This window comes from Archocentrus centrarchus, chromosome 10 (genome assembly GCF_007364275.1).
Source record: "Archocentrus centrarchus isolate MPI-CPG fArcCen1 chromosome 10, fArcCen1, whole genome shotgun sequence".
In the NCBI taxonomy this organism is placed as follows: domain Eukaryota; kingdom Metazoa; phylum Chordata; class Actinopteri; order Cichliformes; family Cichlidae; genus Archocentrus; species Archocentrus centrarchus.
The window spans coordinates 39,578,925-39,597,793 of NC_044355.1; positions in this window are offsets into that span (position 1 = coordinate 39,578,925).

Sequence of the window (18,869 nt, forward strand, 5' to 3'; positions counted from 1 at the left end):
CTTGGTTGCCAGGATACCAGTTCATACAGGTCACAACACGGGGCAGGGTGAAGAGCAACTGTTTACATAACATCTCCAAGAGGCAATTTAGACAGACAGCATCCAAGGCCGTCTGGGAGCCAAATTCCAAATAGTGCAATTGTTTTGGTTCAGGCCGTCATAACTATTTGCTGACAGACCTTACAGTTTTCTGGTTACCTCTCAGAAGTCCAATAATCTGAATTTGGTTCTACTCCGCCATGCAGAACAGAGACTCCAACACTCCTCCAGATGTAATCCATTTCGATTCAGCTCTACCGAGTCTGATTGAGTTCGTACTGTTTCTGCATCCCTCATAGGCAGCCTTACTAGAGCCTGAACAGCTGACCGGATACCAGGTATCCCCAGGTCCAATTCGGGAAAAGAAATCCTGGTATCAATATATATGCTGCGTCCACACAGTGCAGCCAGGAACGTTATTTTCCATCCCCACAGGAATCCATAACATAGTGTAGTCGGACCAGAGGAAAGAGGGTTCCCCTTCTCCCAATCTCCTCGTGATGAGAATTTGACCATCAATAGTGTTGAGAGACCAGCTGACCAGATCCATAATTTAATTTCCAGTTCGGGGATGTGTGAAGAGACGATCTAAGCAGCGAAGCAGCAAAAAGCAGGGGTAGATAGGGAAGGCTGGGGAGAAGAGAAAAATGCGTCCGTCTCCACCGAGAGCAGGAAGAAAAAAAAAAAAAAAACGGTTTCCTGAGAACCGGTTTCCTGAGAACCTGTGTTCAATGAGTGATGAGCAGGGGGAAAGATTCCATCAGGACATGAAAGAGATGGAGACCAGGTATCAGGGTTGCTGGGACGCAGTCATGATGGCTGACTACTGTTGGACTCTGAAGAGAGACCTCCCTGCCACTGGGCATTCCAGGAGTTCGAAGAAATGGAAGTTCAAGTCCTGAAATTTGAACAATGGTGAAGCAACATGCAATTTACGTGTACTTACCTTTATCATTGCCCACATTCAGTTTACAGTAATTGATGTTTCTATCAGGTAATCAATATATGTTGTTGGAAAAACATTTTTTTCTCTTAAAACCATATTTAGGATGATATGTGTTGACAAAAATCAGCTGATAATGCCACAAAAAATGTAATCGATTTTGTCACAAGATCTGATTTTTTTTCAAATCAACTTAGCACAAAAACCTAACCTGATGGAGAAAAAATGCCATTTCCTGATTCAGCAGTGCAAAAATACCCTAAATCAGTTGTAGAAATCTAGACAACATTCAAAAAGTAAAAATCATTACACAACAGTCACGAACACAGTGATTTCCAGTCAGCTGTAACTCTAGGTCGTACATTTTATTTACCATGGATCTGGCTTTGGAGAGATACAGGCTCGGCCTGTGTGGTTGGAGTTTTAGCTTCAGCATGAGGCCGGACCTGCAGCCCCGCTTCTGCTTCCTCTCCCTCCGCCGTCGGCGGCGCTTTCCAGACCTGATAACAACCCACAAAGCACCCGGCGGTCTCGCTATGTCGTCTGGGATGTTGTGAGTGTAGTGAAAATCACTCAGTACTGATATCCAATGTACACAAGATCCTGGCATGTGTAGCAGTCGTTCACGGAGACGAACCAACAAAAACTGGCAAATATAAAATACAAAAAGTACAAAAAAGAGCACCAAGAGGAAGAGCCGTGAGATGCTGCGTCTGTGTGTGCCGCCATCTTGGAGCTCTTTTATGTTCTGTGCTTTATTCTATTCTATTGACCTATGGAGTTATCTTGCTTATTTTTTTAGTTAATCTTGTAAAGCACTTTGGTCAACTTTATTGTCTTTAAATGTGCTACAGAAATAAAATTGACATTGACACTGACCAAACAATTGACAAGAATCAGCCCTCAGATGAGTGCTTTCCTTTGATATTTCTACTTCAGATGAGCTCTTTGTTCGACTTGTGATTGATTAACTTCTGATTGGTTTAGCCTCAAAAACAGAAGGTTTAAAAAGCAGGTGGGTGGGGCCTCTATCCCTTCTGAAAATCCCAGATACTGATAAAGTGCTCAGAGCAGCCAGAGCATTAGACTCACAGGGATTACTCAGATATTCACTGACCTCATTATCAGAAACTTTGAGCATGGAACATAAATTATTATTATTTTTTAATCCTGTAATAATCTTACATCATAGTACTGTAACATAAGCATGCATATTAGAAGGATGCTGGCCTGCAGCAGTGCAGTCTCTGTGTTGTTTTCCATGTTGAAGACAAACAGCTTTGCATTAGCACTCAGATGGCTGTATTGACTCACACTGAAGTGCACCCACTCTCACCGTGCTTCTCTCCGTTAACTTCAGTTTCTTTTATAGCTGTATGTACAAACACATCCGCTTTTCCCATTTCAAACCCACAACAGGAAGTTCCTTCAACGAATAAGCTGATAAACTTGATGGGTTGTTGAGTGTGAGTCAGTTCTACTATGAGTATGTGATACCTGCAGCTTCACCTCTCTGTGCTGAACGTTTATGTTTATCCTGCAGCTGCAATGTAACACCTCAGTGCAGACAACAAGGAGAACCACAACAATGTTAAAGCTAAAATGTGCAAGTTGTGTCTTTATGTCTTCTTTCTCTCCTTTGATGTTCTGCCTCTTCAAAGATGACTCATCCCCCTCTCTGTTTTCCATCACCTTTCTCCTCTGTTGTGTCCTCCCTCTCTCCTCCATGCTTTTTATTCTTTTCTCTTCCTCATATTCTTCTCCTTCAATCTTCAGTCTTTCCTCCCCCTCTGTCACATTAATCTAATGTTCTGGTGTCTGTCCAGCAACAGCTGTTCTATTGGTTAGCAGAGGTTTTGTGTGTGTGTGTTGGGGGGTATTCTGGTAATCATCATGTTGTGGGGAAACCAATCTGTTTATACAGTCATATTATGGGGACCTCTTGCACTATGTGGATCAAAAAGAATGTCCCCACAGGGGAATGAATACTGGAGCAGATGTGAAGATGCCTGTGTGGTTTTTAACACTGGCTAATAACACACATTTTTCCAATCTCTGTGTGTGTGTGTGTGTGTGTGTGTGTGTGTGTGTGTGTGTGTGAGAGAGAGAGAGAGAGAGAGAGAGAGAGAGAGAGAGAGAGAGAGAGAGAGAGAGAGAGAGAGAGAGACGGGTGCACAATACTGCCTCCTTATAGTTTCACCCAGGACTCCTCACTTACACTTATTCCAAATATGGTGTGGGACCACCCACTTCCTGATCCCCATTTGGAAGAGTTTTTACAGGAAAACTACCTTTTTCATGTGAAAGGTGGCAGGAGACAGGACAGGAGACGGTGGACAGGAGAGAAGATTATCAGCAGGAGCTGCTAGCTAAAGAGCTATGAATTTGTACAGAATAGCAAAGGTGAAACACAACGTGGCTGAGTGTAACCCTCAAATGTTTTCAACTTGTTGCATGAATTTCATGTAACAAGTGTTAAGGAGTTTATGTAATCTAAAAAGATACTGAAGAAATTTTCAGTAGGTGTCCAGTGTTTCTGTGACATATACCAAATAAAACCTAACTGTATGGATTATGAAGAAATGTTTCTATCCGTGACACCTCATGGATTTATTATTGTAAGCTAAGAAGCTAAGGACACTCTGGAAAGTTGATTCATTTCACTTGGATGAGTGTCAAAACATTTCTCCCAGTGAAAACATTACGTTCAGATGAACAAAATTAACTTTCTGAGGCATATCCTACTTGATTTATTTGATTTTTTTTAATTGGCTTAAAAGATATAGTGTGTCATCCATCAATCCATCCATCCATTTTCTTCCACTTATGCCTGAACCACCTCAACTGGCTCCTTTCAATGTGGAGGAGCAGCAGCTCTCCTGTGACCCCCTCCCAAATGGCTGCACTCCTCACCCTATCTCTAAGGGAGAGGCCAGTCACCCTTCGGAGGAAGCTCATTTCCATTCCTTGTATCTAATATCTTGTTCTTTTCGTCACTACCCAAAGCTTGTGACCATAAGGAAGGGTAGGGATGTAGATTGAATAGGGTGTCCTGGTGCCACATGCCCCAGCAAACTCCAAGATGAGTACTCTGGACTCTCATTTGGCGCATAAGCACAAACAACAGTCAGGACCCATTCCCTGGCCTGAAGGTGCAGGGAAGTAACCCTCTTATCCACTGGTGGAAACCCCAACGTATAGGCAGAAAGCTGAGGGGACACAAGAATACCCACCCCAGCTCATTGCATCTCACCAAGGGCAACTTTAGACCAGAGCAGATGCCAACCCCTCTACAGGACACTGATTCCAGAGCCCAGGCCATGGGTTGATATTTGTATTTCCTATTTTCTTAGGGGTCCATTCTTTTAAGTACTAATGTAACTGTAGAAGATAATATCAGTCTATAGTGCAGATGGGACTCAGACTCAAATAAAAATCCATCCATCCATCCATTTTCTTCCGCTTATCCGGGGCCGGGTCGCGGGGGCAGAAGCCTAAGCAGAGAAGCCCAGGCTTCCCTCTCCCCAGCCACCTCCTCCAGCTCATCCGGAGGGACCCCAAGGCGTTCCCAGGCCAGCCGAGATACATAATCTCTCCAGCGTGTCCTGGGTCTACCACGGGGCCTCTTCCCGGTGGGACATGCCCGGAACACCTCACCCAGGAGGCGGCCAGGAGGCATCCTAATCAGATGCCCGAGCCACCTCAACTGGCTCCTTTCGATGTGGAGGAGCAGCGGCTCTACTCTGAGCCCCTCCCGGATGGCCGCACTCCTCATCTTATCTCTAAGGGAAAGGCCAGCCACCCTTCGAAGGAAACTCATTTCTGCCGCTTGTATTCACGATCTTATTCTTTCGGTCACTACCCAAAGCTCGTGACCATAGGTGAGGGTAGGAACGTAGATCGACCGGTAAATCGAGAGCCTCGCTTTTACGCTAAGCTCCCTCTTCACCACGACGGACCGGTGCAGCGTCCGCATCACTGTAGAAGCAGCCCCGATCCGCCTGTCGATCTCCCGTTCCCTTCTCCCATCACTCGTGAACAAGACCCCGAGATACTTAAACTCCTCCACTTGAGGCAAGAACTCGTTCCTGAGCCGGAGATGGCACTCCACCCTTTTCCGGCTGAGGACCATGGCCTCAGACTTAGAGGTGCTGATTCTCATGCCAGCCGCTTCACACTCGGCTGCGAACCGTTCCACTGCGAGCTGGAGGCCCCCCCCGATGAAGCCAACAGAACCGCATCATCTGCAAAAAGCAGAGATGAGACTCTGAGGCCACCAAGGAAGAAGCCTTCCGCCACCTGGCTACGCCTAGAAATTCTGTCCATAAAAATTATGAACAGAATCGGTGACAAAGGGCAGCCCTGATGGAGTCCAACACCCACAGGAAACAAATCCGACTTATTACCGGCTATACGGACCAAGCTCTCACTGTGGTTGTACAAGGACTGAATGGCCCGCAACAATGGGCCAGACACCCCATACTCCCGCAGAACCTCCCAAAGAACACCCCGAGGAACACGGTCGAATGCCTTCTCCAAGTCCACAAAGCACATGTAGACTGGTTGGGCAAACTCCCACGCACACTCGAATATCCTTGAGAGGATAAAGAGCTGGTCCAGCGTTCCACGACCAGGACGAAAACCGCATTGTTCCTCCTGAATCCGAGGTTCGACTAACGGACGCACCCTCCTTTCCAGCACCCTGGCATAGACCTTACCGGGGAGGCTGAGTAGTGTGATACCCCGAAAGTTGGAGCACACCCTCCGGTCTCCCTTCTTAAAGATGGGGACCACCACCCCGGTCTGCCAATCCAATGGCACTGCCCCAGATCTCCACGCGATGTTGCAGAGGCGTGTCAACCAAGACAGTCCTACAACATCCAGAGCCTTCAGGAACTCAGGGCGAATCTCGTCCACCCCAGGGGCTCTGCCACCAAGGAGTTGTTTAACTACCTCAGTGACCTCACCCCCAGTGATGGTCAAGTCATCCCCCTCATCCCCAGACTCTGCTTCCACTACAGAAGGCGTGTCAGTGGGATTCAGAAGGTCCTCGAAGTATTCCTTCCACCGTCCGACTATAGCCTCAGTTGAAGTCAGCAGCACCCCCCCCCGCACTATAAACAGTGTGAGTGAAGCACTGCTTTCCCCTCCTGAGTCGCCTGACGGTTTGCCAGAATCGCTTCGATGCCGTCCGAAAGTCTTTTTCCATAGCCTCACCGAACTCCTCCCACACTCGAGTTTTTGCTTTGGCCACTACCCGAGCTGCATTCTGCTTGGCCTGTCGATACCTGTCAGCTGCCTCCGGAGTCCCACAGGCTAACCAAGCCCGATAAGACTCTTTCTTCAGCTTGATGGCTCCCTTCACCTCCGGTGACCACCATCTGGTTCGGGGGTTACCACCACGACAGGCACCAACCACCTTGCAGCCACAGCTCTGAGCAGCAGCCTCAACAATGGAGGTGCGGAACATGGTCCATTCGGACTCAATGTCCTCAGCCTCCCTCGGAATGCTGTCGAAGTTCTGCCGGAGGTGGGAGTTGAAGATCTCCCGGACTGGGGCTTCTGCCAGGCGTTCCCAGCGCACCCTCACAATACGTTTAGGTGTGCCAGGTCTGTCCAGCATCTTCCCCCGCCACCTGATCCAACTCACCACCAGGTGGTGATCAGTTGACAGCTCAGCTCCTCTCTTCACCCGAGTGTCCAGAACATACGGCCGCAGATCTGATGATACGATTACAAAATCGATCATCGACCTGCGACCTAGGGTGTCCTGGTGCCATGTGCACTTATGGACATCCTTGTGTTCGAACACGGTGTTTGTTATGGACAAACTGTGGTTTGCACAGAAGTCCAATAACAAAACACCATTCGGGTTCAGATCGGGCAGGCCGTTCCTCCCAATCACGCCCCTCCAGGTCTCACTGTCATTGCCCACGTGAGCATTGAAGTCTCCCAGCAAGACTATGGAGTCACCAGATGGAGCACTCTCCAGCACCCCACCCAGCAACTCCAAAAACGGTGGGTACCCTGAACTGTCATTCGGCGCATAAGCGCAAACAACAGTCAGGACCCGTTCCCCAGCCCGAAGGCGCAGGGAAACTACCCTCTCGTCCACCGGTGAAAACTCCGACGTACAGGCAGCAAGCCGGGGGGATACAAGAATACCCACCCCAGCTCGCCGCCTCTCACCGAGGGCAACTCCAGACTGGAACAGAGTCCAGCCCTTCTCCAGGAGACTGGTTCCAGAGCCCAGGCCATGCGTTGAGGTGAGCCCAACTATATCTACAGATGCAGCCACCGAAAATTTCCGGCCGATCCGTGACGCGACCTTGGCCGGTCCTTGGCCGATTCGTGGCCGAACCTTGGCCTAAACGCGATCCCCCGCTAATGACGTAGGAATTCCGGCCACTGGTGGGAACGCCCCTAAGCAGCATTTGGGGAAAATGGTGGTAATGTCTTGTTGATCCACCAGGAGGAGCAGTAATAGTGGAAGCGCATTCATTTACAGCCCGCTGTATACTGTACCAAGGATCCTCACATCATTGAACTGTAATTGTAAGCGGAACTGCCCATTAAAAACAATAGAAAGATGAGATTAAAGCGGTCATTATAGTGGAGCAGTGAGTATTGTCTGGAGGGACGGGCTGGGCTTGAAGTTCCGCCCGGGACCTCGGACAGGCTGTGAGCGATGCACCGCCAGCGAAACTGGGTAAAAAAATAATTAAAATAATTCTGATCACCAGCCGGTTTGGCCTGGGAATGACCTGGGAAGCCTAATCCTCTCATCAGTGTCACATTGTTCTTCCAAGTCTTCACAATGTTAAGCTTTTTGTTTGTTTATATTTTCCCTTTTATTTTATAATCAAAACTGCGACCAAAATGACTCCTTCTCAAACTAATAATACTGGCAGTCGTCATTGTATGCTGAGCTAGGGTTAGGGTTAGTAATTGCATAATAAGTGGATTAATATTTACTTCTTTGACTCTCCTCCACCTGCTTCATCAAACCTCAGCAGTAAACATATATGAAGGCAGCAGCTGACACAGTAACAGTGAGCGCAGCGCACTGTGCAGTCTAAACTCTGCTCTGATTAATTATAGGAATGTACAGCGAGTCAATCAGGATTGTGAAACGTCAGCTGCAGAGCCTCCATCATCAGAGCCCTGCCCGGTTAATTTTCCATTTTATAAACAATACTTTAGAGGTTTTAGTGAAGTCACACTGTGACAGTGACGTGCATTAGTGTGTGTGTGTCATCAGTGGCTATAAAAGGCCTTTTCTTAAAGGATAAAGTGGTGTTTGAGCCACAGTTACGGCGGAGCGGCGGCTCCTTGAAATGGGACGCAGCCTTCCTGCGGCAGACAGCTAGCAGCAGGAACCGGACGCGCCAGGTTAGCCTAAGAAGCTACTGAGGCGTCCGTGACAACCACCATAGCAACAGCCTTTTAAGACCGTTTTAAAAACATCCTCAGAGTTCAAACGAGCAAAAATATATGATTTGAAACAGTTACAGCTGCAGAGCTGTGGCGGCTTCTTTAAACGTTGTTTACATAGATGATCATGAATGATACGATGTAGCTAGCAGTGTAGCTAGCAGTGAATGAGGTGACGTCATTGTGTGCGCATTTCACAGCTGTCTGTCTCAGTCTGTTGTTGATATTACTCCAATTAACATGTGTTTACTTTCTCTGGACCATCTCAGGTCCACCGTTACAATTTCAGCCTACAAAATGATTTAAATATGAACACACACTCTAACATCAGTGCGCTTTATGAAGTCCAATCCTTAAAATAAATATTATGTTTGTAAACATTCATGTCTCTGAAATAAGTACAGATGTTCATGTTTGTCATTACCATTTTATTTGTTTAGAGAATTGTGAACTTCACATTGTGTATCTAATCAGAGTCTCAGCAACCTTCAGTCAGAGACTGAGACTGGATCACAGCTTTAACCTCTGCAGAGTCACAGACAGACACAAACCTTCCAAATCACACACAAGCAGCCCAGTCTCATCATTTTTGGATGCCTCTACTGTACACTACACTGTGATCAATATATTAAAAATTATAAATGAAAAGATAACATTCACATAAAGCTGTTTGAAAGTAAAATTAATAGGTACTTTCCAATAATATTTTTAAGGATCTCTGTCAGAGACCAGACAGAGCCATGACTCTCAAGAACCAGAGACTGAAATATGGAAAGAAAAAAAAAATCCCTATGAGAAATAAATGTGCAACAGTAAATATTTTGTCCAGTGGAAAATAAACGTTTTGAATCAAAAGCTTCGGATATCATCAAACCAGAAAAATAGAACTCATTTTTTTCTTTAATAACACACCTTAGCATGCAGTAATATGACACGTTTCCAAACAACAATACATAGATTTTATTCAATGTTTTGATTGTGGCAGTGAAAACACATGTTGCTGTGCACTGAGACCATGAAGCCCACTTCTCTGAAGCAGCTTCTTCTTCTTCTTGGCATCAAAACAGAGGTGGGAGAAATCTACCAAAAGGAGAAAGAACATCTGAGGTGAAACCAGTCAGGACAAATGATTAAATTATATATAGTAGTTCAATACAGCCTCTCAGGTAGCTTTGTGCTGATTTCAGCTCACTGATCCTGTCTGTGGACCCGTGGTTTTTATGTTTGTAACCACTTAACTTCCATTCATCTATTTAACTCAGGGAGGAGAAATGTCAGGTTGGTGCAGGCTGGTGAGTTTAGGAGGGAGGTGCGTTTGGTTCTCTGTTGTCATTATCTGAAAGATTTGGTTCACCCTGTGGCTGGGCTGTATCTGGGGTTATGTTGGACCTGTCACACTTAGCAAGTTTCCCAGGTTGGTGTTTATGGTTTAGAACTTCTAGCTCTGGAGCAGCATCTGTGGCTGTGTAGGGTCCCGTTGGTTTTTGCTGTTTCTCCAGATCTGCGTTGGAAATTAGGTTATTGATCTCAGTGCATTCCTAAACAGGCTGAACAAGGTTATATATCGTCACCCTCCTAAAAAAATGGTCAAAGACATTTTTTAAATTTTATTTTTGTCCAAATTAAATTTTCAACATTCAGTTCAGTTTTTTGTGTTTTCTGAAAAGCCTGAAAAAAAATCAAGGGAGGGTGACGACATGTTTCATGGCTAAATAACATAACTGCTGCAGTCTGATGGTGTCAGCAAGATCTGAAGCAGTGGGTGACGAGGAAGAGGAGGAATACAACAATTTGAAGAGATCCCTCAGTCTACAGTCAGCACAACGGCTACATTAGTGGCTGTTTGAGTTTCCTTCCATCTGCTGTGAACCTGAAGCACGGAGAACACAAAACATCTCTTCCAAATCTGGGATCTCAATTACAAATTTGTTCTTATTAAAGGTGAAATATGTGTTGTGACCTGGCTTTTTATACACCTGGCGACCCTGGGTCATCAGTGGTAACCCATCCCCACCCCCACACCCATCCCACACACATTCCGATCTACTGGCCCCGTGTACATAACAAAAGGTGGCCTAATGAGATGTAAACTGCCATTTGGAGGCGCTTGGTAGAAAAAGGAGTAGTGTGAAAATGCTGGTAGTTCTAGTGGTCCAAGTTGTTCACCCACTCTACTCTAAGTCTCAGGTGCCGTTTACACGAAGCCGTTTTCACTGGAAACGGTGTCGTTTTGATGCGTTTCAGCCTTTCGTTTACACGATGGCGTTTCAGAAACGATCCGCGTTTACACGAGGACATGTGAAACGATGAAAACGATGTAGTTCCCATGCCAGGCCACAAGTTGGCGTTGGTTTTCTCTTTGCAGTTTGTTTACGCAAGACGCGCATGCGTGGAGTGACACAGTAGGTAGTGCGGCAAATTGTTCATTACTTACAAAACGGCCAATGTGAGAGGTTTTGTGTGGACAGATGATGAGGTTGGATCGCTGCTGCACACAACGCTGAATTACAAAACGGTAAAAACACAGGAAAAGCATAAGAAGCACTCGTGAATCCGCGAGTGCTGTTTATCAGTTTGCGCGTGCGCGAAAAACTGGCCGTCGCAACCATAGTGCGCATGTGCGAGTCGAGCGTTTTCAAATCACCCCGGTTTCAAGTGTTTACACGAAAACGCAAGCCGGTGCGTTTCTGAAACGCTCCACTCTGGACCCCGTTTCTGAAACACATCGTTTTCACTCTGTTGTCGTGTAAACAGAAGGCCGAAACGCATCAAAACGACACCGTTTCAAAATGAAAACGGTCTCGTGTAAACGGCACCTCAGAGTGGGCTTGGTTTGTGGCCTGAACTTGAGTTCAAGCTTCTCCAAACTCCACTGGTGTTGCTCTGCTGTAGCTGGTCCTCCATCTTCTTTCTGTAGGTGTGTTTTCCATCCCTGATTTTCCTTCTGAGATCCTTCTGCACAGCTCTCAGCTCCTCCTTATTTCCTGATCTAAAGGCTCTCTTCTTCTCCTTCAGGAGAGCCTTTGTTTCAGAGCCACAGTTATGTATAACAAGTAATACTCAAGTGAATGTAAACATGTATTAAAAGAAAAATGATTCAGCTCAGCTCACAAGAAACTGCTGGATACTATTCTGGAAATGCCTAATGAATACAAGGCCACTGTGAGCAATGACAAACCTTTAAACATGATAATCAAAAAGTACACATTAAGTATCATTGCTCACCTTTATTTATGAGAATGTCACTTCTCAAAATGATTGCATGCTGTCAGCTCTCATGGGTGAAGTTTGGCTTTGAGGGTTGGAGAAGAAGCTTTCCAGCACCTTTGGATTTCCAATTCAGTTCTGAAAGAGTAAAGACACAAAATACAATGATGTATGAAGCGGAAATGTTTGATTGTTGCTGCAGCACTAAACAGGTTTACAAACTGGTAGCTGATATAGCCTGAAGTATTAAAGATGAACCTCCTCTTCCACAAAAATGCCAAAAATTACTGATTCATTAATATGTAAAACATATTAATGAATCAGTAACAAAATTATGGTGTTGAAAGTAAGTAGCCTGATGCTTCTAGATTAGTGATTCCAAAGCAGGCTGAGTCAAAACCTGAGATGGAGACTGGGTTTGTTTAAAGCTGAGGACAGTGAATCAGTCCCTGCTCACTGACAGGATTCCCAGAGTCTGGAAGCTTCTCCATGATGGGAATGTAATACACTGTAAGTTTCAGCTCATTCTCAGGTGCTGGCAGGTTTCATGGATCCTCAGGTTTGTCACAGAGGATTAAAGGCAGCCAGACTTTCAGTTTTATGTGTATAGCGCCAAATCACAACAGTCACCTCAAGGCTCTTTCCACAGAAGAGCTGAAGGCTCTGCATCCCATTCTACTCTTAAGTATCATAGGAACCACAAGTAAGCCAGCAGTCTGAAGTATAAACAGACTGCTCTTTGTTTAAATAGTGAATATAAGAAACTTGCTAATATAAGGTTTGTTTACAGTGAATATAAAGAAATCACGGGAACCTCCCCAGCAGTCTAGGCCTATAGCAGCATAACTAAGAGAGGCTTCAGGGTCACCTGATCCAGCAACTGTGTTCAGACCAGTATCATTTTATTTTACATTGTGATAAGCCTGGGTCAGTTCAGTGCAGATTAAATGAAGCACTGTACTCGCAGATATTGAATATGGATGCACTGAAGTTCATCAGGATATTTATTTGGAATCTGTGGCTGAAAATAATCATTTTACTTAACTAGTAAGTCCAGAAGCTCATATTTCTGTCATAACATTGTGTAAATAGTGAACGCTTTCCTACGATATACGCTAACATTTGCACAGAAAATTTAAGCTAGCGTCTCAAAGACGGCAAAACCCGCAATAATCTCTACAAATGCATCTCAGAGTTGGGATATCAGCGCTCTCTTACACCACATTAATCTAATTCCAAGTGCTTATTGAACTCACTGCCTTAATAATATCACTATAAAAACGCTGTCCATTGAAATCCTCTTACCTGAACACTGCAGCATCCGCCGGAAGTCAGCGAGCATGGCTTCTGTAGTCCTTCGTCTGTAGTCCTTCTCTGTCAGTGATCCTCCGTTAGAACGATAACTACCTTCTCGACTGACTACGAGGTGCAGACGGCCCTTGCTGGCCCATATCTACAGGCCTGAAAACCGCTAATAAAGTCAGTAATGACCTGATAACATCCGAAGCGGGTGAACTAATGCAATTAGCTGGACAGCAACGGGAATACGCGTGACCATGGTTACGGCCGATGGGGTGATGGGTACTGTAGTTCATTTATTTATTCATCGTTGGTTCATGGATTTAACACAGAGGAAAAACGGCTTCAGACCACGGAACTCACAGAAAAAATTGGACACCGAATATAGCACTAACCATAAACACGTAAATATAAATTTAGACCTAAAAAGCCCCACAAATGTCATCGTTACAACCATAAGCAGCACCCCACATTAAATGAAACAAGGAGAAATTCATGTCAAAAGGAAAAGTGGCGCTTAAGGATCGCAATTAAAGGCATAATTCAGCTTCTGAGCTTCCAGTTCAAAAGAAAAGGGGGGAAAAAAGGGGGACAGGGGCAAAAAAAAAAAAAAACTATATTGCAGCTTAGAAGTCGTGCTCAGAGGCACGAACTTTATCCCACTGCATTTCAGGCAGGTTAGAAGTCGTGCCGAGTAACACGAAAAAAAGAGGGAATTCGTGTTCATGAGCACGAATCAATAGATTAAATTTCGTGACTACTGCACGAACTGCCGTGAGACCGGGTTGGCTCAGCGCAGCACCGCTTCTTTTTTAACCTACTGTATTTATTTACTTATTTAGTTAAAAGATGAAGTGAAACAAAGGAATCTTTTGGTGATTCGCAATGGAAATGTGTGAAAGGTCATACTGACAAAAATTTTAGGCATCTATTTTAGGTTTTCAAAACTTGATACTTCACCAAAACTTTTTTGAATCACAGAACTCAACGTTTTTGTTAAGAAGGCGCCACCTTTTGGTGACAGTCTACAATTGAGGGAAAGGGGTGTGTTCATGCTGGAAAGTAGATACGCCCAGGAGAAGGAGGGGGACTTCCAGCCCGACGACAGCCGGACGTCGGCCAGCTGGGAGCTGGACTTCAGCTGGCCGACGTCTGGCTGGATGCGGCAACATTAGGTGGCTGCATCTGTAGCTGGTATCTCTCAACCTCACGCACTAGCTCAGGCTCCTTCCCCACCAGAGAGGTGACATTCCATGTCCCAATAGCCAGTTTCGATAGCCGGGGATCGGTCCGCCAGGGCCTCCGCCCTCGGCCACCGCCCGACACACACTGCACCCGACCCCTACGACACCTCCTGCGGGTGGTGGGCCTGCAGGAGGGCGGGCCCATGTAACCTCTTCGGGCTGCGCCCGGCCAAGCACCACGGGCTAATGCCTGGCCACCAGACGCTCTCCCTCGAGCTCCCTCCCCAGGCCTGGCTCCAGGGTGGGGCCCCGGTAACCCTATCCCGGGCAGGGTAAACTGTTCCCTTGTTTTTTCACTCATAAGGGTCTTCTGAACCGCTCTTTGTCTGGACCCTCACCCAGGACCAGTTTGCCATGGGAGACCCTACCAGGGGGACAAGCCCCCAGACAACATAGCTCCTGGGATCACTGGGACACACAAACCCCTCCACCACGATAAGGTGGCGATTCACGGAGGAGTCAAATAAAAATCAAGAGGTTTATTAACAATGAAGCAAAGGCAAAATTTTGACAGAAGGATTTCCAGTAAGTGAATCTAAGGCTCCAGTATAGACAGGTTCAATTAAATTAAATTAAATTCAAATTTATTTATATAGTGCTAAATCACAGTCACCTCAAGGCACTTTATATTGTAAGGGAAAGACCCTACAATAATTACAGAGAAAACCCAACAGTCAAAACGACCCCCTATGAGCAGCACTTGGTGACAGTGGGAAGGAAAAACTCTCCTTTAACAGGAAGAAACCTCCAGCAGAACCAGGCTCAGGGAGGGGCAGTCATCTGGGGTGGCTGTAGCTCAGTAGGCAGAGCAGGTCACCTACTGATCGGAAGGTCAGCGGTTCGAATCCTGGCTACTCCAGGCTACGTGCCAATGTATCCTTGGGCAAGATACTTAACCCCAAGTTGCTCTCCGACCGTTCTGTCGGAGTATGAATGCGTGTGAATGTTAGTTAATTAAAAAGCACTTAGCTTCGTAAAAATGGAAGTGCTTGTATGAATGGGAGTGCATGGGTGAATGCACAGGTTGTATAAGCGCTTTGAGTGCTCATACTGAGTAGAAAAGCGCTATATAAGAACTAGTCCATTTACCATTTACCATCTACTGAAGGGGGGAGAGAGACAGGACAAAAGACACGCTGTGGAAGAGAGACAGAGATTAATAATAACTAATGATTAAATGCAGCGTGAAGTATAAACAGAGTGAAAAAGGGAGAATATTGCGAAACAGTACATGATGGGAACTCACAGCAGCCTAGGCCTATAGCAGCATAACTAAGGGAGGGTTCAGGGTCACCTGATCCAGCCCTAACTATAAGCTTGATCATAAAGGAAAGTTTTAAGCCTAATCTTAAAAATAGAGAGGGTGTCTGTCTCCTGAATCGAAGCTGGGAGCTGGTTCCACAGAAGAGGGGCCTGAAAGTTGAAGGCTCTGCCTCCCATTCTACTCTTAAGTATCCTAGTGTGGCAATGGTAGGGTGGATCTATCTGTATCTCACATCAAATATAGTACATAATACTCAGGTGACGATAAAAGAAAATCAGCGAATTAAAAGTGCCACATGGAGTATTATGCAGTCAGTCACGGCACACAAAAATAGATCCCACCACCAGAGGGCACCCAGATACGTTCATGGCAGCCGTCAGCTCCTAAATAAAAGAAATAAAACAAATTACAATTCAATCAAATTTAATTAAAAAATTCACCAACTAAATAGAATAACATGTATTAAAATAATACAGCAGTGTGGGTGAGGGGTGACTCACCACACACGCACATTGATAAAAACCCAGGTTCTCAAATAAAATCCCCACAACCTGCTGTTCAAAAACCGGCCGCGTGCAATAAAACAAAATAAAAGCACACCTGCGCATAACAATAGTGCTAAAACTCTCTAAGGTGCAGTATTCCTGCTGGCACAACATAGAAGTTATCGCACTAATAATAAAAAAAGGCAGCGGCCATAAATAACCAAACATAAAACACTTATATAAAAAAAAAAAAAAAAAAAAAAGAGAAAGTCAAAACAGCAGAACACTGTAGCTTTATCCTGAGGAAGCGATGGTGGCGCTGCGGTAAGCAACACACCGCCGACCCAGGCCCAAACACCCTATAACACATAGTAAATATTAAATTTACTTATTTATCCAATTAAGAGAGTTAAGCGAAATGTCAAAAAAGTAACTTAAAGGGCCAAATTGTATGTTATTTTTGACATCAATTTGCAGACCGGGAGTGGGCGGGGCTGGAAGCGGGCCGGAAATGGGCCGCAAGTTTGGACACCCTTGGAGTCAAGTGATCTTAACGCATTGTTAGTGTGTGTAGTTGTGCATATTGTAATTCATACAATTTGGAAGTGGGAGCTGAGAAGGGCTTTAGCACTTAACTCATCTGACTTATGTGATTACATTTAATTGAAATGCATTACAATGGGACCAGAATTTTCATCCAAGATAGGCAAAAATCCATCTTGTATGATGTGATTAAAGTGATGATTTTTCTTGGAATTAACGTCAGAAAAGTTGGTACCTGCAGAAGCCATCTGACTAGAGTGAAATCTAGTGTAGGGTATTTGTGCCACTTCAACTAAGGCAATTACTGTATTATGCAAATGCAAAAGAGCATATGTCCTACATATTTGTTCAACCTGTGCATTCAAGGACATACCCTGGTCAAAAATGACTCCAAGATTTCTTAGTGTTACTGAAGTATCTGGTTTGACACCATGTTTCTAAGATTTGTGAGGTCGAGTACAAGAACTTCAGTTTGATCTGAATTTAGAAGCAGGAAATTAGAGGTTATCCAGACCTGCAGTTTATCTAATTGATGTGTGTCATCTGGCTTCATTGATAGATAAAGCTGAGTATCATCTGTATAACAATGAAAATTGATGCAATGCTTTCTAATAATACTGCCTAAGGGAAGCATGTATAATGTAAATAGAACTGGTCCTAGCACAGAACCCTGTGGAACTCCATAATTAGCCTTAGTGTGTGAAGAAGACTCCCCATTTACATGAACAAATTGGAGTCTATGAGATAAATATGATTCAAACCACTGCAGTGCAGTACCTTTAATACCTATAGCAAGCTCTAATCTCTGTAATAAAATGTTATGGTCAACAGTATCAAAGCTGCACTGAGGTCCAACAGGACAAGAACAGAGATGAGTCCACTGTCAGAGGCTGTAAGAAGATCATTTGTAACCTTCACTAATGCTGTTTCTGTACTGTGATGAATTCTGAAACCTGACTGAAACTCTTCAAATAAACCGTTCCTCTGCAGATGATCAGTTAGCTGTTTTACAACTACTCTTTCAAGAATCTTTGAGAGAAAAGGAAGGTTGGAGATTGGCCTATAATTAACTAAGACAGCTGGGTCAGTGATGGCTTTTTAAGCAGAGGTTTAATTACTGCCACCTTGAAGGTCTGTGGTACATAGCCAACTAATAAAGACTGATTGATCATTTTTAAGATTGAAGCATCAATAATTGGAAAGACTTCTTTGAACAGTCTAGTAGGAATGGGATCTAACAAACATGTTGCTGGTTTGGAGGAAGTAACTATTGAAGTTAACTCTGAAAGATCAACTGGAGCAAAAGAGTCTAAACAAATACCAGCAGTGCTGAAAGCAGCCGAACATGAAGATAAATCTTTGAGATGGTTATGAATATTTTTTTCTCTAATGTCTAAAATTGTATTTGTAAAGAAATCCATGAAGTTACTACTAGTTAACGTGAAAGGAATACTCGGCTCTACAGAGCTCTGACTCTTTGTCAGCCTGGCTACAGTGCTGAAAACAAACCTGGGGTTGTTCTTATTTTCTTCAATTAATGATGAATAGTAAGATGTCCTAGCTTTACGGAGGGCTTTTTTTTATAGAGCAACAAACTCTTTTTCCAGGGTAAATGAGCATCTTCTAATTTAGTGAGACGCCATTCCCTCTCCAGCTTTCGGGTTATCTGCTTTAAGCTGTGCGTTTGTGAATATACCACGGAGTCAGGCACTTCTGATTTGAAGCTTTCCTTTTCAGAGGAGCCACAGTATCCAAAGTTATACACAGTGAGGATGTAAAACTATTAATGAGATAATCGACCTCACTGGGAGCAGAGTTTAGGTAGCTGCTCTGCACTGTGTTGGCACATGGCATCAAAGGTCAAAGAAATCCTTATTATCCCCAGGGGGAAATAGTTTTGCAGCTGGCAGTGGCAATAAAACAACAATAAAACACAACCATAATCACATATATATGAGAGTTTTTTTTAATTAATTAATTTTAAAAAATTACCTTATGTTATTCAATAAACTTTTTGTCACAGTAACAAGAGTTTTCTAACCTATTGGTACTTGACCGTGGAACCACATATCTGCGGCCTGAGGGGAGTAACCTGAAGCGGCCAATCTAGAGGGTGGCTGGAGCGGGCTTTTCTTAAAATCCTGAGTTTGTACACATCCCCCAGATTGTTCAGGGAAACCTGCGATCTTGCTGCAAAGTTTAACAATTCCCTAGAGGCGATTTCTGTTCCTGAAATTTAAAAGCCCACACCAACACATAAAAGAAAAAGTTAAAACAGATTCTATAAAACATTCTCCTAAAAGTATGGTTAACATTAAAATTTCAGAGCTTATGATAAAAATATAGTCTCTGATGTGCTTTCTTGCACCCAGCATCAACCTGTGGCTCAAACATGAGTTTATCATCAATCA